Here is a 23,865-nt window from a genome sequence, read left to right as displayed (position 1 = left end):
AATGATGCTCCCTGTACTTATCCCTTGGCAAAACCGATTAAGAGCACTGGAGATATTAGAGCAGACATAGTTATTGAAAAAGGTTTGTGCTTGAAATTTATTAACTGTTGAAACATTTTTTAATTTTTTTTAATCAATGGTTATTTTTTTTTTCATTAACTTTGTTTCAAACTCTGAAGAGACCAGCCACAATGTATGTAAGGAAATGCAGTTAAAACTGAATTGCTTTGGACAGGAAAAAAGCCAGATTCTTGTTTTTCATTGATGACTTTTTTTTCCAATTTTCTAGTACAAGTTCTTATATAGACTTTCTCACATGGCTTCATAAACTAGTGGCTTTTTAATATATCTATTCAATTCAGTACTCGTAAAAACTTCATGATAGTCTCTCCTGTTTTTATAGAACTCCAACAGCGGATATACCCAAATTTCCAATTTCCCTCCTAACTGCTTTTGGAAGGTTAAATCCATTTTAATATGAGAAGAAAAGAAGGGTTAACATTGGAGGAAAATAAGTGAAAAAAAATTCCTCAGAAGGAGCTAGAGTAGCATAAAGCTGTTTCAATGGAGTAGGTTAGATGATGTTGTCACAGCCTTGGGTATGAACATTCCAGTCTGTCAAAGTTTCCTGGGAGCCAGCAAAGCTTCCTGTGCTAGAAATCGAGCACAGCCAGAACAACTGTGGGTATTTCTTCTTGTCAAAATTATCCACTTCTTGATACTAGCCTCTAACAGACATAGAATTGTCATTAAATTAATAGTATCTATAAGTTTTATGCTAATTTCCTTGGGTCTGTTGCTCAGAACCATATATGACATATATTAACAAATATGCACTTTGTTTCTGTCTCTTCAGCAAGGAGATGAGGGGCTGGTTTTGAGGAATGGAACGAAGGCTTCTCTGTTCAGAAGCAACCTGTTTACTTTTCCTCAGTGTGTGAGATGCACTCTAAGGACAGAAAGAAAGACAGGAGCCATCTCTGAAGACAGGAGAGCTGAGAAGTATTTTTTGGCAGGAGCTAGATAAAGGAGATAAAATGAACCAAAGTTCTGTTTTCTTGCTATGTTTAAGGGCCTTTCTATGGATCCTAGCTTGCAGGAGTCTGTCATACCTGTCTGGCCAGACTTGCTAAGGTGATAGATTATTCCTACAATTTTTGACTGTGCAGGGTGTAACAGTAGTCCTGGTGTGAAATCTACATTTTGTATAGCATTGCTTAAACTGACCATCTGAAACAAAAATAGAGTAACTAGAACAGATGAAGAAAGAAAATACATGTCTTTCATCCTCCCTGCCTGTTCTTCCCAATGTTTTTAGCTAAACAGTGCAGATTTGCTTTTCACTTAAATTTGGTCCATCCCAACCCTTTAAATAATGATTTGTCTGGTTTTAAAATACTAACTTGTTAAACATTTTGACTTCTTTTTAAATGCTTCTTGGGTTGTCATAGTTTTTGGATCATTCCTGTGGAAAAGAAAGAGAAAAACTATGAGTTCATAGAGAAAGCTATGAGTTCAAGGAAAATGCTGTGGTTCCAGGGTTTCATACTGCATATTATTCCTTGTGATTCCAGGTTTTCATACTGCATATAATTTCCTTTATTTTAAGGTACACACATGCATATGTATGCGCATAAAAGTTATAGGAGCTGGCCTAATGAGGTAGAGAATTATGTTTCAAATTTAGGTACTAGTGAATTATATCTCTAATTAGGAAATAAGACTAACTGGGGATGGGCGAATTTGTGTCTAAAGTAACATACTGCACTTCAGTGTGATCTCTTTGATTTAAAATAGTACAATGAGTATACACACAAATATACACAGAAAGCACATTTTATAATCACAAAAGCTGGTTAAACTTTTTCTTCTCCATTTTCCTCTGTGTAAGAATAGCATGCATTAACTGCTTGGCATCATATTTCTCAGGCAGTTTCTACTTCCAGAAAATGATTTATTAACTAGAGTTCAGCTGCTTTTTGCTTTTGTTGCTGTTGACAAAAGGCATGTTTAAGCATGTTAAATGGGCTTAATGCAGTGGACAAAAATTATGGCTATGAGTGGCAGAACTTGCTGCCAACACATATTTTTTCTTTGTAACATTTATAAGGAATAGTTAATCTGACCTCAAAGAAAAGAAACATATGCTCCACCAGATAAGGTGCTAGAGATGAATGAATCTGTCTGCTATGGAGCATTTGTTGGAATAAGAGAGGGAATAAAATAAAAGTGGAGCATGAGGGAAGGAAGACTAAGACAGCCAAGACCCAGAAGGAAAAAGTGAAGTAAATCTGGGAAGTGACAAAAATAGTGGATTGAAAGAAGAGAAGGTAGATTAATGAGAGAAAGGTAAAGAATCAGGTCTGTTGGCAGTCAGCTCTTCCTTTCCGGCTTCACTTTTTATTTTGTCCTAGGCACTAGTTCAGGACTGTGGCTTGCACACAGTGGATCTTCTTAAGAATTGGGCTAAAACAAAGTGGTGCTTCTTAAGGGGTATAATTTTATAATTGCATAATAATAATAATAAACTGCTCAGTCTGGATCTCCTGCCCCCAGCATTATATACCAATACATGTGCATTTTCTGAAGGGATTATTCATTTTCATTTCACTCCGGTGCCAAATATACAGAAAAAGAGAAAAAATAGCTGCCTGGCTAGAAGCTCGAGATGAAGTGTAGGGTTTTAAAAGGAAGGAAATTAAAAATAAGAGAAGAATAAACAGAAAAGAAAGAGGAGAAAATGAATCTGAAGCACAAATCAGTGCGGCTGTGTAGAGGCGGCATTTCATATCCAGGCTGCTGACGTCAGTCTCCTTCAAAGGCAGTGGTAAAGATAAAGGAGTAAGATGATAGTGGTGATGGACCTGATATCTGGACCTGATGTTTGGACCTGATGTGAATTTCAGCTTCTTTTAAGCAAACAGCTTAGAGATTTAATCTCTGTCATGTATTTTTGGTATTTCTCCTTATCCCATATATATGACCAGGGGAGGTAGTGTTATTTGGCCTTAATATATATGACCAAGATTTTGCCTTTTTTCTCTGCATTTTAATTGTTTTCTCTCTTCCTGCTATTACTGTGAACGTTCAGTATTTTTAATGCATTCTACTCTGATTGGTTATGTTTTCTCTCCTAATGGTAAATGTTTTTTACCATTAGCTTGTAAATATGATTTGTGAGGTCATTTAAAAATATCACATCTACATACTGAATTTCAGTGATTGATCTTGTTAATGAATTCATTTGCAAAAATTGTTACTCAAAAATAACTTTAAATTAATGTCGAGCTGAAATTGAATATGTAAACTTGCATTTGTACTTTAAAAATCCTGCTGAGTGTTTGTATCTTCACTGTGTTGTTCAGCTTCTGAGTGCACTCTGTGGCCACATGTGATCCCTCAGTCACCTGCATAAGAAATATGAACATAACAGTGCATGTAAGTGACTTCTGCTCTGTATCACAACACATGGTGCTGTCACTAAGAGTGGCAGTGCATGTGTCCTCAGAGTGAGGACAGATGGGTGGCCAGCAGTTCTCCATGGCAAGGCTGACTCCTGGTGCACTGGGAAGGGACTTGGAATACTTCAGTGGTGGTAGGAAGTAAAGCAAATAAAACAGGCTTTCAGTCTACCTATAAAGAGAGCTGGGTGATTTCCATGAAATGGAATCAAGACCTTGCTTTTGAAGCAGGCTATGAAGCAGGCTAGTGAATATTTCCTGGGCAGGAATCTGTCAGTGAAGGGAACTGCACCATAACTGAAGTAGCCCACCCTGGCTGGCTGAGAGTCATCCGCAAATTACGGTCAGTGTGATTATAACAAAAAAATCAATTAAAGCAAAGGAGAAGCAGGGCAATAAAAAGAATGTGTTGATATCAGCACTGAGCTTGGGTCAATCCCTGAGGATAGTGCAGCCTGAGGCTAAGCCAGAATTAAATGTTTTCATGTTTAATAGATTTTCTCTTTCCTTGTTTTCTACTAGAAATGCTGCCATGGTGCATAGTTGGCAGCTGTGACCGGACTGTGGTTAAACAAACTGACATTCAAGGAGAAGAAAAATTGCCCTGGAAGGTAGACACAAGCAGTCAGAGTCCCTGACAGGCAGATGTCACTATAAAACCTCTCACTCAATGATTGGCGTCGGCAGCTGAAGTGCTCAAAGCCAATTGACAAGTGAGAAGGACTAGATAGCAATGTCCATCTGCCAGTTCAGAGCTGCCTGGGCAGGGCAATTCCAACTGACTGCTTGGTTCAGCACTGTGTAGGCAGGAAAAAAGGAGAGGGATCTGCTGACACTAATGTTTAACTTTTACCTGTTTTTTATGAAAAAAATAATGTTGGTAATTAAGTCATTAGAAGATCAGGAAGCTGCCATTGTTAAGATTGGTACTTGAAATATGAATTTGAAGAATAGGTAATTTCACACAAATGGTATTTCTTTCAAGTTCAGATTGGCAAATTCAAATTTGCATTCAGCTGTGAAAGTAGCAGCAAATACTACAACATGTAATGTGCCAGAACTTCAGGCTGATCTTATGTAAGGGAAACTTTTTCTATTTGTGACTATTGGCAGGTATGATGCTTTGAAAATTGCAAATATATACAGCACATTGTGTCTGCAGACAATTACTCTGGCATCCCAGTGACAACATTTTCTGTGTCAAAAAGCATTTTCTTGTTCACAAGCATGGTCTAAATTTAGTAAAATCTGTGTTAATATGTAAAATATAGATTAGTTCCAGTTGGAGGGGAAACTGATATGAATGTTCCACTATTTGACTTTTCATTTATGTGGTTGTGTGGTGCCACAAAATTTTTATATGAGACCAGTTGTTGCAATTGGAGTTGTGGGATAGTTGGAAATAGGAAGAAGAAAATAAAAGCAGTAATTTGCTCTAAATTGACTTGGCACTGTTAACTCAAAGTGTTTGTGCCTTTTCTTTACTAAATTGTCTGTATAGACATCTCGGTTTTAAGTAGTGAGGCAAATCATGCACTTTAAGCAGAAGCGGCATTGACTGAGACACCATTAGCTGAAGCGCCTGTGACTCCCAAGTTCTGTAGCTGCAGAGCCTGACTGTGGGAGGACAGTTTTAAAACTTTGTTTTTGAGGAAAATCAATCTTGTTTTGTACAGCTTCTTCACTATTTTGAAGTGAAGAAATAATGGGGTTGTCTCCAACTCTATCAAACAGTGAGAGAGCTGCATCCCAAGTTCTCTCTGCTCTCCCAGACAGCATAAATATAATGCAGAAATTTATGAGTGTGGACTTATTTTCATAATTATAGAAAGTCTTGAAATAAAATTATTTTATTGTTTTTAAGGAAAAGATAAAATAAATGTCCCATGCTTTCCCACTTTGGAATGTGGGAAGACATCTGATGCAAATGTCTTGCACCGGTCCTTAGGGATCTGAATCTTCCCTTTGAGGAAAGGCTTGGTTTCCTTGCACTATTTTTCAGCAGGGGTAAAAGACAGGCAGATTTGTAAAACAGCACAAAGACCTATTGGCCTTGCTGTGTCCCTTCCTATCTATAGAAGGTCTGCCTATATCTTTAGTAGATTTCAGTAGACACTGAATTGTTCAATTGCACTGATTTGTTCTCGGTCTGTTGGGTGTTTTTTCCTCCATGTACCTTTGGTGTTTTGGCTTTTGTGGCAATAAGACCTTTCTTAAAAACAAAACAACCCCCTCCAACATGGGAACTCTGATGAGGAATGCCTTTTCCGAAGCCTTTGAATAAATACCTACTTTATTCCTTTAATACTGTCTAGCCTCTGTTCTAGGTAGCCTCTCAAGGCATCATTCTCTTCCTTGCTCCCTCCTTTCTCCCTCCTCCCAGTTTCCCAGCTGGCAGACCTGGCATGGTGACATCTTGTGTCAGGTTGCATCAGTCATGTTGTCTTCTGTGACATTCTGGCTCAGAAGGAGATGTGACTGATGAGAGGTGATAGTGTCACATCACAACCGAGGCCTCAGCTGGAGAAGTCTGAGCAATTTTCCCATCCATCATTAAAAGGGACACGGGATGGAGCAGCAGAGCTCTGCCTTACATCCCTTCTGTGCTCTCTGGTCCCCTTCACACAGCATGTTTTGCTGTGCTGCCCAAGTTAGCTTGGATCGAGAGTTGTTCTTGCTGAGGAAGTTTTGAAGGCATGTAAAAAGGAGTTCTATGACATCTGTGCTGGTGGCATAAATTTATCCGTGGGCAGCTGCAGTTGCTCTGTGTCTGATGAACCTTGTCAGCATGTCCTCCGTACTGTCCTGACTAATCACAGCCATCATGTTGTGAGCTATTCCCTGCAATCAGGGAAATGAATTAAAAAGCTCACGAGCTTCCCTTAGGCACTGTCAGAGGTCCGCAGCTCAATAATGCTGCTAAATAACAACAGGCAGTTCCTGCTTGTTCCTGTGTAAAAGGAGCAGAGGTACATGTTGCAAGGCTGGAAAAGGGACTGTCTGAAACAATGATAGCCCTTGTTAACCTTCCAATTATGTCTTGAATAAATAGCAGAGGTTCCCTCCCTGTCTGCAGTATCTCACCTGCAGCAGCTGTAGGAAGTGCTCTCCCTACTGCATATCACACATATATTTTCTGTAAGAGGGTGTCAGTAGGCTTCTGAGCCAGACTGGGCAGGATAAGTTTCTCTGCTTAGATGAGTTCCACTTTTTCAGATGAGTAGTTGCTTTTCAAACTATGTTTTTCAGCTGCTTTTCAGATTGACAGCAATACAGCGCTCATTGGTGAGCTGCCCATGTTGTAAAAAACATTATTCTGCAAATCACCTAATAAAGCTGTGGATTTTTTCCTAATATGTGACTGGTAAATAAGGCAATTTTGAGAAAATGAAGGCAGCATACTGCTTGTTACTGCTAGGAGAAACTAGATGAATCATTATTTATCTTTTCCTGAATCATGACCCTGGCTGAAAAATTCTCACCACTCTCAACTCCAAACACCACTATTTTTTCTCCTCTTTTTAGCTCATTTTCTTATGCCAATAAAATAAAACACTTCCCATTTTCTACCCCTTTCTTATTTTTGTTGCTTTTCTAGACCATGATTTTGGATTTGGGGCTTATGGTTTTTTTCGGTATAAAATGTCCTAAATTTTTTCCCTCTTTTCACATACCTTTTTGTTTGACCATCTTGGAATAGGGTCTTCCTTTCTTGTGACCACGGTATCCTTCCTTAAATTAATTGCTCTTTTTCTGTCTCCAATTCTGCTTCTTCAGCTCTTCCTCACCACTTTTCTTCTATCCTCACCAGTTATTGTGTATCTCTGTATTGTGGAAAGAGTCAAGCTGTCTTTTTTTTTTTTTTTTTCCCATATTTTCCAAATACCTTCCCATTTATGAAAAGAAAGTTAGTCATCACTTCTGCCTCTCTGCCTTAGGTCATATGACTATGCACAGTCTGGAGACACAGAGAGAGGTGTTTCCTAATGGAAGCACTCGTAGGAGCTGGTGGATCTGTGTGACACCCACTCTGCCAGCTAAACTACTGTGAGGATGGATTTATTGAATTACACTGTCAAATTGCTGCAGCAGGTTCAGCTGACAAAGACTTCATCATTCAGAAGCTCCTCTAAACACTACTTGCAGCATTCAGTGCTGCTGGTCTTGATGTTTTCTCTTAGACTAACCCTGGGACACCCTTTGGCATTGGCAGCTCTCATGTAGGAATCTGCCTGGTATAAATGGGTTTGCTGTGCTTGCATGGAGCAAGCAAGCTGAAACAGGAGTGTTTGTCTTTCTTTTAAGAAAATGAAAGGCCCATATGTTGCTTTTCATGTTTTTCTTTCCTCATCTCCTCCATAAGTGTTGTTTTTCATTTTTCCCGGACTTGGAATTTATTTTCCTGGAAAAACATGCTTTATATCTTCTTGGGCACTGCAGAGTCTCAGAGCTTGTAGAGCAGAACAGTGGAAGATATGCCAGCGTTCTCCAGTGCTAGTTTTTTATTTTGCCCTGCTTTTTCATGTCGTCACATATTCATGAGCCTGTGTTACAGATACTGGCAGGCTCCACTGTTGAGAGCTGGATTTTCTTTGCTCTCTTCTCTGGGAAGCATACCAGGAATATGGGCAAGGATGGGGTGTGAGGCAGTGCTGAGGCTTGTCGGGCTGGAGACATGGCTGGGCTGTAGAATAGGCGAGCAGGTTGGAGAGTGAGGGTCCATACACAGGATATCAGTCTCTCTCCCCAGTCTGCAGCTTCTGTTTTCTGCTTGGCTGCACTCAGTGCCTTCCTACTGCCCCCTGGGAATTGCCCTCTTATTACCACAATTACAATCTGTACACATTTCATTAAACTAATATCGCTTCGCGCAGACTTTCTCCACCAAAGTGCACAGCTGGAGGCCCATTTCTTTTCCTCAGCTTAAACACTTTGACAGGTTAAGAAAGCTATTATGCCTGAATAACAGGTGTTGCAAAACAATGTGCATTTGATGTTTAAATGAGAGAGCTTCTTTATTGACTGCCTTTATTGCAGCAAAGACTCTCCTTTTTCAAGATGACTGGATTTTTATTGGTTTTACTGCTTTTTAAAGTGTATTCTGTTGTTTCAGAATAGGTCCAGAGTGACTGTCTGCCATTATTTGTTATTCTGATGTCTTTTGTTATTTGCGCATCTTTGCTGCCTTATCCAGGTGTGGGATACTGGTGCTAAGTAGAACAATTTTATTTTGTCTCTGCCTAATGCCAGTCCTAAGTGCTTCTTGTTGCTGGGCAGCTCCCAATGGAGCTATAAGCATTCTGCATCATTACTTGCTTATTATTTCAAACCAGACTTGATTCACATCCCACCTATTTCATATAGCACCATTTAAATATATATATATAAATGTAAAATATACATCATAGTTTACAGATTTAAGTTAAAGCTGGGCTTTAGAATGGTTTGCAAAAATTTTCAGAATGTTGCAGAAGACTTGGGCATACACTGGCTCAAGTAAATCCCATTTGTTTGGGAATCTCATAATTTGTTATTACTCTGTGGTGCAGTGCAACTTGATTAATAGAGTGTGTTCAAGATGATCTAAGAATAGCATGGCCCCAAAAAAGGAGTGTGTGACAGTCAGGTATTCAATGCAATATGCTGTTTAATTAAACACAACCAATATATTGTAACTGAAAGAAATATTAAAATGATAAAAAAAGAGGGGGGAAAGTAAGACTTTTTATGTTGGCATTAAAAATAGAAGTACTCTCTTAGAAAAATAAATTCTTTCCTAAGTAATATCGTGATCTTCCCTCTTCATGCCTTCCACCTGGTACTCAGGATGAATTTTAGTAAAGCTTTCTGCAAAGCAGGAGGGACATTTTCTTTTGTATTCTCACAAGTAGATTTTGCCTAGTGCAAGCAGTTTGGAGAAGGTTCAGGGCAGAAGAAAATATAACTATGTGTAACAGTAGAGTAAGGACATCATGATTCTGATATTATATTTCTTTTCTTTCCTATTAAATATTTTGTACTCCAAAATTGGAAAAGAATAAATTAATAACGTGACCTTTTAGCAGCCGAAAGTTCAGAGGAGATGAAGTCTTGTATTGAAAATGAAGACAAAATCTGTTCAAGCTAGCTTCATTAATATGAAATTTTTACCCTGCCTGTAACTCCTGCCACAAATCAGGCACGGATGCAAGGTCTGGCACACTGAGAAGGGAGAGAGAGTGTCTGTCTGTTTTGAGGGCACCATAGGCAGTACCGGGGAAATCTCACGGGAGGTCTTGCTGGCTGGGTTTATTACACCATTTTTTCTTACATGACTGATGTGAATGCCACATGAATTATGTGCAGCACCAAACTGAAAGTAGAAGGAAAATTGTGTGCAGATGAAGAAGAAGGTGGGAAAGCAACTTGCTTTCACCACCACCATATATTTTTTGCAGTAGGCAATAAATTTATTCTGTGAGCCTCGGCAAAATTACCTGTAATAGAGGAATTAGCGGTTTCTCATTATAATGTTGATATTTGGTATATTTAAATTTCTCACAATGCTGAAGAAAAGTGAAATGTTAATTGCTACATTTTTTTTCCATAAATGACTCTGTCCATAACTGCAAAAGTCTGTCAGGATGTTGTCAAGAGAAAATTGTGCTGTTTCTTTTGTCGCCTCTTTTCTTCTCCCATGTTTCAAAAGTCAGCCTGTGAATATTAAGTTGCTGTTGCCAGCCTGCCTGTTCAAAAGCTTGTATCTCAATGCATGTGTAGTTATCTTAAGTACACCTAACATATAACCCAGTCTCTACAGTGCAGTGTATGATAACAGAAAGGAAATTTTTTTAATATCTAGTGGAATTGTGCTCCATTTGGAGTAACTGAACACACTGCAACTTATCTGTATAATGGTGTTAGTGAATCTCAGCTGTGTTTCTTCTTCTCCTCTTGTAACAAAACCCAAACAATTTTTTTTCTCTAAGCTTAAGTCATATTTACGGTTTAGCTATTCTTGCTTTCTGAAAATACAACTCCCCTCTGCAGTTATTGGTTGTTCCTTCCATTCATTCCCTATTTGAAAGGGCAAGAGATGGGATCAAGGCACAGTCAGGAGGCCAGTGAGTTTCCAACTACTCCTTCCTCTCTCAACTTCTGTTTGTGCAGTGTAACTTCAAGATAATCAGGGGAGAGGTCAGAGGAAAGGGACACGGCTCTTCAAGAGGGATGCCTGGATTCATGTTCTGATGGAGATGAGACAGTGAGGGTGGAGAAGGTGCCTGTAGGCTGGTGGAGACAGCAATATAAGGGAAAGAGAAAAGGCAGAGCTTATATATATGTTTGTATTGCACACAGCTAAGAAAACAAGGGCAGAGTGACCAAAAATTAGGAGGCACGCTCTGACTATGGAAAAAAACCAAAGAAATAGAATTAAAATAGCAGCTAATGAAGAGAAAAAACAGGGAGGGGAAGGATATGTTAATCTATATGGGGAAAAAAGGAAAGACAAAAGGAGAGGAATAGAACAAATTGAATGAAGGTAATGAATTACAAAAGAAGTGTTGTTACTCTGCTTTCATTTGCATTTATTTCTCTCATGACTGACTGAAAAGAACGAATTACAGTAGACGAGGTGATTGGAATGGTAGAAACAAAATGTGGATAAGAAAACCTACATACTGTAAAAGTACTTGTTAGCAAAATAAAAAGAATCAAAGTGTCTCAGTAGGAGCTTGGGGAAGAGTTAACAGTGGGAAGGAAAAGAAATAGTAATTCCCAGCTTGTAAAAAGTTTTTGTTTCTTTGTTTTGTTTTTTCTTGTAATACTTATGGCACAATTTTTCTCCAACTTCCCCCCTTCCCCATAAGCAGATTTTGTTCTGCCACAGTTTTTGGAGATCTCTTTGACCACTAGCCATTTTTCTCTTCAAAACACTTCCTAACTTGGATTACAGCCACTTGCACTTTGAGGATATATCCAACAGCTTCCAGGAGGTCTGGAAATTGCTCTTTTTGTGGTCACACATGTAACAGAACCTTTTCTGTTGTTCAGACACACTTGGTCCTTTTTTTAACCGCCTTGACTCTGACCATGTCACTCCCATATGTATCATCAGGTGCCTTCTAGCTTTAGCTGTTTTCTGTGAGAAAACACAGAAAGGCCATGCATACCTGCACCCCTGACTCTTTAAAGAGCTGTTGCCAAGAGTTAGCTGCACCTGCAAGGGCCCACAGACACTGCCCTGGTTTTCTGTCTCAGAGTGTGCCCTCAATGCCTTGGGGAGTTCTAGGGTCAGGTTGCTTGTCCTGTGGCTGACAGGATAATAACAGGAGTGTGAGGCCAGGTGGGCTTAGGCTACATGCAATTGATGCAGGCATGGGGTGGGTGCAATGAATCAAGGAACATTTCTGTGCCAGGGGCCAGAGCTTCAGAATTTCCTCCACTTGTACCTATGAGCAGCACAGGCTATTTGCAGGTACAGGCAAACTCCAGGTAACACACACAGGGGATGAGGCTGTGTTTTTGAGCTGGCTGATTTGACAGTAGTGTCTTGTGTCCAGGCTGATCCATAAATTGTTAAAAGTAGCAACAACCACATGCAGGTGGTGTGGCTCTGAGCTCTGTATCCTGGTAAAAATAAAGTGCACAGCTGATGTATTAAAAAAAAGAATCAGATCATGAACTCATAGAGCTGAGAAAAGGAAATCCATTGATTCATTAATGGGAATTTTTGTGTCAGCAGTCTGTGGAGGGACAGAATGTAAGAAAATAAAGATAGTACAGAAGGCAGTCTCACACCTGAGGAGTTGCAGCTGTACTAATCACCAAAGATTAGGAACAAGCCTGCCCTTAATAGGCCAAGCTGTGTCCAATAAGAAGGCGAGTGGTACAAAAGAGTGGGTTAGCTGGGTGATGAGAGAGTTGGAGTCTGTTGGTTGTGCTGTGAAGGAGTCAGTGCTGTGAGGAGATGCCCATGAGAGATCACCAAGAAGGGATGGGACTTTTCCAATAAGATGACACCAGCACTCCATGACAGGTGTCCCCGGAAGCACAGTTTTTTGTCATTAGAATGCTGTCCAAAACAAGGATATGCTGATAGCCTCAGTTGCTACCGTGTAGGAATTAAATGTCTTGGGCTCTTTCATAATCATTCCAGTCAAGGCTTGGAAAAAAATTGTTGTTCATAAAAAGAATCTCCTTTGGGCCTTCAACATTAATAAACTTGTTAATGGAATTATAAATTCATAAGCATCATAAAACTATAATGGAAAATCCAGAAAAAATACTGCTTAGAACTGTTTTTCACCTTGTTTGCATTTTTTTTTCTGTAAAAGAGAGAAAACATGATTCTGTGGGGCTTCGGTAGGCGTGTAGATCCCACATATGTCCTGTAGGCTCAGACTGGGATAATTGAGGGGCAGAGAAATGAATACTGACTGAGAAATTTGGTAAAGGGTTTATGTATTATTTACACTCTAATTTCAAAGGAAGTTTAGTAGCAGTTGCATACAGTTGGGGACCCTGAAGTTTAAAATAGCTTCTTAAATTGTAGAAGATAAAGCACTGTGGAACACATGTGTTTCTCAAATCAGGCTGTAAAATCTTTAATGGTGAATGAAATGTATCAATATAATGTGCTGACATGTTTAATTTCTTAGAACACACTTATTATGCAGATGTTTCTTGCTGGTAATGTAAGGTGTCTTGACTTACTTTTGTGTAGACCAGAAAAATCCAACTTCAGGGGTTTTTTGGAGCTGACCTTGGGCATATTGCTTTTTTGTTTTACATGGGGCCTGCTGCTCAGAAGATTTAAGGGACGATTCTCTTAGACCACAGGTAGTTTGTGTAAGTTTAGAAAAATCCTGCTCAAAAGCCTTTAAATTAAGCATGCTGGGAAATGAACAATACCCAGAACTGTAGTCACTGACTCTGATCTTCCTTTGTGAATCTCCATCCCAGCAGTGCATAGTGATTCTTTTGGATTCATCATTGTCTTTTGCCTCTGTCTGGTTTAAAAATGTGCATTATCCCACTTACTAAGTGTCCTTCTGGGTTAAAAGAGAAGAATTGATACTGACAGAACACAAGGAAAAGTATTTTAAGCTTCAGGTAATGGTCCTAAAGAAGTTCTGGAGAATGGAAATTCTTTAAATTGTCTGAAATATTCACTGAGATAGAATTTAGGATTTTGGCTGTGGATGATTGTCAGGAAGAAATAAAAGTGCTATGAAAGTCACCTGCTTTTTTAACATTATTCGACATTTATGAAAGGACAAATGAGCTTTGTCATGTAAGTACAGAACTGTTATCAAGTTTTTGGTTCTTCTGCAAACTTCCAGTAGAACTTTATAAATGGCTTTAATCTATTCTTTTCTTCATTTATTAATCTCCGTGCTTCTGTTATCACACTAAAATGGAGAAAATGTTACTTCTATGACACTTGCACACTTCTTCTGAGCTACAAACTTTTAAAATGGGCATTTTCCTCCAATTTGTTGATGTGGTCTTTGTGGACTAGATACAAGTTGGATTTTTGGCAATGAAACAGTAATAAAATATTAGCTTTGTTTTGGTTAGTTAAACAGACCAATGACATCTTCTGAACACCACCAAATGCCAAAACGTGGCATTTCAAAAAAGGAATATATTAGAGGAATCTGCCATTTTAATACAAGTTTAATTAAAAATAGAAGGGCCTATACATTAAAAGGTGTGGAAAACACCAAGCTCTGCCTTTTATTATAGTGAGATTGAACACCCGTGATGATAAATTGCACATGATAAATTTTTCAGGAAATTAAAACACTGAATAGTGGGCATCAAAGTGCTATCAAAAAGACTCTTCTGTCCAGTGGGAACATTGGCCCTAGTGAGAGGATGCCTGTGATGTTATATAATTTTAATTGAACTATGTTATGACAGGCTGACCAGATGCCAAAAAAAAAAAAAGCCTAGGAAAAAATAATATAAAAGGAAGGCAAGATAATTACTTTATATATCTTCCTATTTCCTTTAAACTTGCTGACAGTTTTAAATCACTTTGAAATATGTTCTGTTCTAGATGTGGTTGTTTTGGGGTTTTTGTTGTGATTTATATTCTTTTTTGGTTTTTTTTCAGTGTCTTCTATGATCAGTACAGGGTCCTCTGGTGAGGAGCTGGGTACAAGTGGACAATGGGTGCAGTGCTCCCATTGAAGAGGAGGTAGGAAGGGCCTGCTCTAGGATTTCCCTGCAAAATCTCCTGTTAAAACTTCAGTGTCATGGGCAACTGTGCAAAGGGATACACAAAATATTGATGCAAAGCTTGATTTAAAATCCGTTTGTGAAATCACAGTCTTAAGCCAACAAAACAATCCCTTGTGTTATTGTTTCTGGGCTTTGATGGTCTTTGGGGAAAGACAGGGGACCTGGGATGTAAGCATCAGCCTCAGCTGTTATTTCAAATCTGCATGAGGAGGCCTCTGAGGCAGAGTCCCACACCTCAAGGACTAGGGAGCTAAGCCCAACCTAATCTGGTAGGAAGGCTGTGAGAAAATTTTTCAGAGATTTTTTCCTTTTTTTTTTTTCTAGTCTCATGACAAAACCACAAACAACTTCCACCTTGTTTCTCTTTTGTGGGCTGTTCTCATCTCATAGATGAGACCCAAAATCTAACTGGTGCATCAAACCTGAGTTCAGAACAGATTTTCTCATGTTCTTCTTCGTGTGAGCTTGCATCTCTCCTGATGCACATCACTTGGTCAGAAACTGCACAAGAACAAAGAAAAACAAATTTTTCATCTTCTACTTTCACAGAGTGCAAACTAATATCTCCAGCAGAAAGCTGTGTCTATGGTGTACTCTGAATATAATCACTTTATCAAACACTCTGCACTGCAAATTGCTGCAGCTCATATCCTGTTCACCAAAATGTGTACTCCTGTGGATTCTAAAGCTTGTGCTTCATTGTTTGTTATGTTGACCCAGGATCAAGTTTTGTGTCTGTAAGATGAGCATAACTTATTTAAAAAGGAGCTCTGCTTTATCAGTTATTGGTGTTGTCTGTAATTTCTGGTGAGGGGTCTTGGTTCTGTTCCAGGTTAGGGGAGTGAACATGTGCATTAGTGTATTGGGAGCTCGTTAAAATAAAATAATTTAAAAAACCTGACCAAAACAGATGTACTGGAGCATCAGAAAATGGAAGTAGTATGGTGTAAATAGAGTTTCTACCATGTGAGCTCTTTTCCAAAATAAAAGATGTCATTTTGGTAGTTATGATATTTTTCATTGATGCCTTCATTTTGTTTCGAGCCTCGATATTAGGCAAAAATAATTTAAGCCCCTTAAAACATCATACTACAATGAGGAGTAATTGAAACAAGGAAAGTCAAACAAATAATAAAGCTTATTTTATTGATGGAAACTCATAAGAAAATTTGCAGATACACTTCTTTAACAACTAGCATACATTTTTTGAAACATCATGAAGTAAATTTGATAATTTGGCCCTTGGGCTTGAAAATATGTCTGTAACAGGGTCAGTTTCCTCCTTCAAAAGTGCATGCGTTATTTGCATTATTTAGAAAAAATCAGTGCTAAAGACAAGGGAAAAGAAATTTCGACTCCTGCAGATCATGGTGTGGCCTGAGGTGGGGAGATGCACTACCACACAGCAAGAGAGCAGAAGCAGGAGGTGTGGGAGTCTACTCTCCTGTACTCTGGCAAAATGGATCTTTGTCTGTAAGAGTATCTAGTCTTTCTCATCAAGCTCCCACTGCTTGGGAATATCTTCTCTTGGCTCTTTATAAATTTCCTTCAGTGAGGATGCCATCACCTCTCAGATCACTTGTGTCTCACAGTCAAACTCTGTATGATTATATAGATGTGTATACCTACTTGTATACCTATTTTAGTTTTTTGAAGTTGTATAACTTTCCCCCTTATGCTAATTTCTCCCTGCCAGCCTCCAACATTAATATTTGAGTTTCTGACAATCCTGCCCATTTTGTGCTGCTAGCCACGTTTGGTGAAGTAACTCCTTGACTCCTTGAACATTGGCACTGTTGACTGTTCTGTTGCACTTTCCAGGATCTACAGTGTGATCTGAGCTCTTCAAAAATTCAGGTGAAAAGAGCAAATGTGGCAGTTGGCACATTTGAAATCTGGAGAATATGGAAAAGCTTGTAGGGTGCCTGTGCTCACCTATAGCCACTCCACATTTGTCTGTGGGCTGTGGGTTGCTGTGGGCAAACACTGGGGACGTGGCCTTGTGTTTTATACTTGCACTCAATCTAATTTGAAATTAAGCCAAGATGATTCATAAAGCTCTTTTAGAATGAAAAAGGTATCTCTTTCACTTATTATAGAACACTGCAAAAACCATCCTTAGAATCATTCAATGGAATGGAAAAAGCAAACCAGAGCTGCACAGGAGTGCTTGCTCTTGGTGAAGCAGGTGGGAGAGGTGTGCAGGGTGAGGTGTTCCCTGCCTCCCCCTCAAACGGCACGTGGCAGGTCACCCTTGGTGGCCATGAGCCCGCTGCCACAGCAATTATTTTAAAATGATTGTTTCTCTCAGACCAAAACCTGTGGCACCCTTGTTGGTGCCACATTCAATTAGAAGGACACAGCTGAGGCTCTCAGGGGGCTGCAGGGCCCTGTCTGATCTCATCACTCAGGAGAGTGGCCTCGGGGGCTGGCTCTGCTGCCAGGTGGCTCAAGCGTGTTGCCCATCGCAGGGTGGCTCGGCGGGGTGATCCTTGTGCCAGGGCAGTGTGTGGCAGCGAGGGGTGGCTGTGCTGGGGCTGGCAGGTGGCTGCAGTGAGGGGCTCAGCCCGGGCGTGGCTGGCGTAGCGGTGACTCTGATTGCCGCCATGGGTGCGCAGATGTCACTTTCCACACCACCGCTCACAGCGTGTGACAGACACCCAGCGCTGCTGCACAGCCAGGCACGGCTTTAGGAGCGGGGAAACAGCCGGAGGGCTCGTCTGAAATTGGTTCTTCAGCAGAAAACCATGTGTTGGGGATGGTGCACCTGTGGACAAGCAGGGAATGAGCCGTCTGACTTTTCTGCTTATTGTTTCTCATGTCTTGCCTTGGATTTGTTTGTTTAGTTTTGTTGGGTTTTTTGCCCCACCAATTAGATCACACTTGTTCAAAACTCACCTCAGAAAGTGGCCATGTGAGCCAAAATGCCTCCTGCTGATACACATAGGAGGGCTAACACTGGTGAGCTGAGCTCTCTCTTGTGATCATTTTTTCATGGCAGGGTAGAAAATTTGAAAGTGAATGGTTACCATTGTGTCAAGTTAGGGTAATTATGATGTCTTAGATGGGGTTAACATGACTGTTATTTTAGAAATTAGTTTGTCATCAAACTGAAATTTGGACCAGAAGTAGACACATGAGTAATTCTTTAAAAGTTTGTCATGAGGAGTGAAAGGAAAAAACTGATAAAAACATTCACAGAATCACAGAATTGTTGATAAGAAGTAGTTTCTCAGTTTCTTAAGCTTTAAAGAGTTGAAAATTTGGTTTAGATGTGAATTTTGGGCTATATCTCAAGCTATTGTGTTGAATAATATGAGTGCCATGATATCTATTACTATTACATGGCAGATTTTTTGGATTATCTCAGGAAAATCTTGCTGAAACTTTTGGGTTTTTTTCAAAACTACAGAAAGAAAAAAAAAAGAAAAAAAAAAAGAAAAATCCCAAGCCAAAACAAAAACCAAACCAACCCAAACAAGAAAAAAACCCCAACTCCACTAAGTGTAAAAATAAAACAAAAAAGTACTGCTTTCTGAATTTAGCATAAAGAACAGGCCATTTCCAGAAAAAAAGAGAGATGTGCTTTCTTTATCTTTTTTTTCTTTTGTAACTTGTCTCGGTCCCTCTGGGAGCCTCTCAGGAACCCTGGGCCAGTCCCAAGTCGGCAGACACCGGGGGGCAGCCCCGACATGGCCGACAGCGGGGAGCCACTGTCTGTGTGTGCCCCGAGGGTACTGAGGGCACCTGGGCTGGCAGCAGGGAGACACTGTCTGTGTGTGCCCCGAGGGTGCTGAGGGCACCTGGGCTGGCAGCAGGGAGACACTCTCTGTGCCCCGAGGGTGCTGAGGGCATCTGGGCTGGCAGGGAGACACTGTGTGTGTGTGCCCCGAGGGTACTGAGGGCACCTGGGCTGGCAGGGAGACACTCTCTGTGCCCCGAGGGTACTGAGGGCACCTGGGCTGGCAGGGAGACACTCTCTGTGCCCCGAGGGTGCTGAGGGCACCTGGGCTGGCAGCAGGGAGACACTCTCTGTGCCCCGAGGGTGCTGAGGGCACCTGGGCTGGCAGGGAGACACTCTCTGTGTGTGCCCTGAGGGTACTGAGGGCACCTGGGCTGGCAGCAGGGAGACACTCTCTGTGCCCCGAGGGTGCTGAGGGCACCTGGGCTGGCAGGGAGACACTCTCTGTGTGTGCCCCGAGGGTGCTGAGGGCACCTGGGCTGGCGCCTTTGCAGCACAAGAGACACCAGAGACATCGGTAGAAGAGAAAGGGCCGACTCTTAGCAGGGGTCAATCCAAGGTTTTATTAGGATCCCAAAGGAGCTCCTGCACCTCAGGGGGCCTCCTGCCGAGAGCCCTGGGAGATGTGCCAAGGTCACATTTAAAGGGAGGTGGAAACCAAAAGTAGATAACATTTTACCAACCAATGAGTGACCCTAAGGGATGGGTACTGGGGGATAGACATTTAGGACAGCGTATGGGGCAAGGTTTGGGGGGCTGACCCCTGGCCTCTGGCTGATCACTCGACGACTTGGACCGAAACTTCTGGATGGAGGGATGGGATGCTGAGTGATTGACAGAGAGCCAGGGTGGGGGTCTGGGGATGATCTCATCCCGGGAGAGGAATAACACAGGTAAAGGGAGGGGAGTACAGTCTGGGATAAACCATTTGGGAAAAATATGGGAATACAAAACAAAACTACTTCAAAGTATTACAAAATATAAAAACGCACTACAACAGTAACTGTTGATTTACAATGATATCTGTGGTTACTTTTGGAAAGGTAAAATGAACACACTGCTGTTTATTACTAGAGCTGGCAACTGAGATTTAGGTTGTATTTCAGATGTCTAATCTGTGTCAGTAACTTGTCAATATTAACACTGTTGGTAGAGCTGACTATTGTGCCTATCAAAAATGCCTATTTTGTTGTCTTTACCTCACTTTTGAATACTCTTAGCTTTGATTATCATCCTATAAAGTTGATACCTACAAAGGAACAACATTATGGAAGCATTAAAAAGTACTATGTAGGATCTGGAAAACCACATAAAATAAATGTCCATGAAGGGACAATTCTTCTGGATTCATCCAGTGTTCAGCAGAATTTATTGTGTTTATTTAAAATGATTTTTAATTAAATGAACTTGCAATTTCCCATGTATATATAATGTACAATTAGAGTGGTGATATATTTTTAGAATTGACTCTTGTTGGGAAATTGCATAACATAATGTATGACTAACTATTCTGCAACAGAAAAATACAGAAAATTCAACTTCCTTGGATATACCATTATTTTTTTGAATTTTTTTAATGTTTTGTAACATGAAAACATAAGGCACTTACTAGTAATTAAAAAAAACAAACAACAACAACAAAAAAAAATTAAAGGGACTGTGTTAGCTCTTGACCCCAGTAGAGCTGCTACATGAAAAGCATCTTTGGCCACAGTCATTAAAAACAAGGAATTCCAGGCTAGGATATAAATGAATGTATGTTTGAATCACTTTGTGTTCCTGAAATGTTGTTGCTCTGTCTGTAGATACCTTTTTGCTGTCTCCTACCACTGAGTGTGTTTCAAATGAGGTGTTTTTTTTTTTTTTTTCTCTCAGCCTGGGAAAATGAGCAGTCCTGGAAGGAAGAATGTGAAAACAAAATCTTTGGGCAAAAAAGTCTAAGAGCAGTTATAGTGTGCTGAAGTCCTGTTTGGGTAACTTAGAGAGTAGGCTTTGAATAAGTCAGTTGCAGAGGAAAATATTTCACTGGAAGTGGTGATGATAGAGTACAGCACTGAGTCAAAATGAGAGCTCTGATTTAGCTGCCATTATAGAATTTTTAAAGCAGGATAATCTTTAATAGTGTGACGTTATTCACATTGTATTCTTCAAAACGGTCCAGTTCAAGAGATGTTTAACACTACATCATTTGACAGTGAAGATGCAGAGCATTTCTGTTGATGCCTTATCAAGGCTGACCTAGAACAGATGCAAGGCAGAGTTAAAGAATAAAGTAGGTGTTTATTAAAAGGCCTCAATGGATACACCTTGGGCAGTACAAGAGCCCAGCCAGGGCTACACCCAGGGTGAACCCAAAATGGTCACAAAATGGATGACCAGTCATGGGGTCTCTCACTTTTATAAGTTCTGGTCCATTAACATATTGGAGTTAATTGTCCAATTACACATTTAGCCCATGAAGTCCCATCCTTCTTGTTTTTCTCTTTTAGTCCACTGTTGTTTATGCTCTTGGGCCTGAAATTTGGGTAGTTGTCCTGGGTTCCAAGCCAGGAAAGGAATTGTTTTGTGTACCTACTCTGGGAAGAGAACTTACCTACACTAATATGAAGCTCAGAACTACACACTAAAGCAGCACAGAATTTGAAAAATATAAGAAACTAAAACCTAAGGCATCACAGTTATAAAATTGACAGTGCATTTCACTTAAGCACATTTTACATTATGAATACCCTGAGTTTCACAATATGGTGTTACCACCACTGTGGAAACCACCGACTGCTCTGCTTACTTCTATGAGGAGCAGAGAAACCTCCCTCTTGGGTAATGTGACTGCAAATATAGAAAAAGAGGAGGGAAATCAAAACAAAACATCCCCAGAGTCCAACATTCCCTTTCAGTGATTCTAATTTGGGAATGGGCATAAGCACACTTCATGTTTTGACTGATTGTGGGTATGCTGGCTGCCTGTAATGGCTGCTTCCCCAGTATTTGCTGAAATGGTTCAAAAGTGCAAACCCAAATGCCAGAGTCAAGCATCCTTGGCTTGTCCTTAAGACTGTGGAACCTGAAGCTCTGTGCCTTACTTCCCTTCCTGTTGGTAGGATTGTGTCATTTGGGAGAAAACCAAGGGTGGCCAAAATGCATCCTAGGACCAAAAAGTCCAGTCATAAGTGATATTGAATCTTTGCAACTTCCAGCAGAGCCTGCAGTGCCTTCTCCAGTGTATTCACCATTTTACAGCATCAGGCAGCAAATGTGGGTGTATGTGCTGATGTCTACAATGAGAACTTGTTCTTGTGTGATAGGCACAAGGCTGCAGACTCTGCTGTCTGCCTGCCTTCTGCAGAGAAATCTCCTGTATTGGTCAGCAGTCAAAGAAAAAACAAATGGCAGGCTTACAAAGTACTGAAGTAATAAGGGAACCTAAATAATACAAGTGAGTATCATACAGATGCTTTTTTATCTCTCTGGAAAATGTCAAAATGCTGGTTTCACTCTTTTAGTGTTCAAAGTGTTGAAGAAAATTGCAGCATCAGTTTTGTCTGCATTCTTTACAGCTCATGTGCTTCTGTTCTCTCCACCTCCTGACTCCACACTTATCCATCCACACACACGGTTCCCATGTATCCACCTCTCCCATTTACACATTTAAGTGTTCTGTTTTAACCCATCACACAACTAATAGGAAAAGTATTAAAAAAAACATATGTACAGCAGAAGCATTTTAGATATCCCACACTACTTCAGAGTATATGAATTTTTCATGCATTTTCAAAGTTTTCTTCTCAGCTGTCAAGATGAATTATATGGGTTTGTTGTACTCCCTGCCGTAGCTGGAGGAGTGGTAGGTGAGGAGCTCTGGTTAATAATCTCTGTTGTTTTCTTAGATTGAAGACAACTTAAATTCATAAGATATTTTGATACTCTTTTTCTAGATGAGAGAATTGAATGTAACACAGTGAAATGCACAGTCTGTATTGCAATGATACTGTATTCCAGCACTGAAATGCCAAGGAGATTCTTCCCACCAGTTTAACACATGGAAGAATTGAGAAACAGAAAATTACAGTGGTATTTCCTCCCTCTGAGGAGGTGAAGGTCAATTAAGTTTCAGGTCTAGAAATAAGAAACAGAGAATTTGGGACCTTTTTATCTTCTCTGAGGGACCAAGGCATTCCAGGCACAAAACTCAGTACTTTCAGTAGGTGCATGCTAGCTAACCTATAGTCCTTCTCCTTACATGGACAAACACAGAGATGCCAGTTCCTGAAGCCATGTAGCTGTGCATGCCCCTGAGCAAAACACTGCAGGAAGCAAAGGGAGTACAAAGTACCAAAGGCAGATTACTGTGAGCTCAGCAAATACAAAAAAGAGGTGTTTCTAATCAAGACATAAATATTCAGGAAGTGGCAGAAATTATCAATATGGATGACTGGAAAACTACAGGGGGAAATGAAGACCAGGAGAAATGTAGGCAAGATGTTTACATATTTTTAAAAAAAATTGTTTTGACATAAAACCATTCCACTGAGAGCTAACATCTAATTACCAAGTAATCCCTTAGGATAAATCAGAAGTGTTAGGTCTGAAAGAGAAGGTATAGGAGGCAAAAGAAAAAATACAAGGACGTTATCAAAAAATCTGAGATCAAAAGTGGAAGGAGAATTACATAGGATATGAATAACAAATGGCTATACAAATGTAAATTATAAGAAGCAAGAGGTTGATGAGAGAGACTGCAAGCACTGTGGGGCCATAAGGAAACTTTTCACAGAGGATATGATATTTGTATGAAACAATGGCATTTTAAAGCCGTGTTCACTTGATTGGCAAGGAGGCTTGGAGGCTTTGTGCTTTGAATTATAAACATGATTTTATTTTTGACATGATCTGGCTGTCTTGTCCTTGGAGGTGTTCAAGGCCATGCTGGATGGGGCCCTGAGCAGCTTGGTCTAGTGAAAGTGATCCCTGCCTATGGTAGGGTGGTTGGAATTCCATGACCTTTAAGGTGCCTTCCAACTCAAACTATTCTGTGACTCTATGATTTTATGTGGGTGGTTGGGACAATAGCCTCTTCCACACAGCTTTACATGTTCAAGTATCAGTTGACAAAAACAGAGGACATCATGGAACTTACTGAAAGATTTTTGTCTTCATCTTGCTTCTAAGTAGAAATAGTAATGAGCAAAACTCCAGTTCTGGAAAACGTCTTTGGTCCAGGAGGATTTAAAAGCCTGGCAGAGCACAGGGTAAGGGTATTATAATTTTAATTCAAATGCCTAATTTAGGACAAGTTGGGGGGTTTTTGTTGGGTTTTTTGTTAATTTTAAAAACAGTTTTGGAGCCTGGCTTGAGGAATACTGGATCTGTGAAGCACTGGCTTAAAAATAAAAATAGATTTGATAAAATCTTTATATCAAAGCTTTCAGT

Source organism: Agelaius tricolor, unplaced genomic scaffold (assembly GCF_023055355.1).
Source record: "Agelaius tricolor isolate 1412-34295 unplaced genomic scaffold, bAgeTri1.0.p SCAF_8, whole genome shotgun sequence".
NCBI classification, from domain to species: Eukaryota; Metazoa; Chordata; class Aves; order Passeriformes; family Icteridae; genus Agelaius; species Agelaius tricolor.
The sequence above is the reverse complement of the archived record's forward strand: the minus strand, read 5'-3'. Positions refer to the sequence as shown.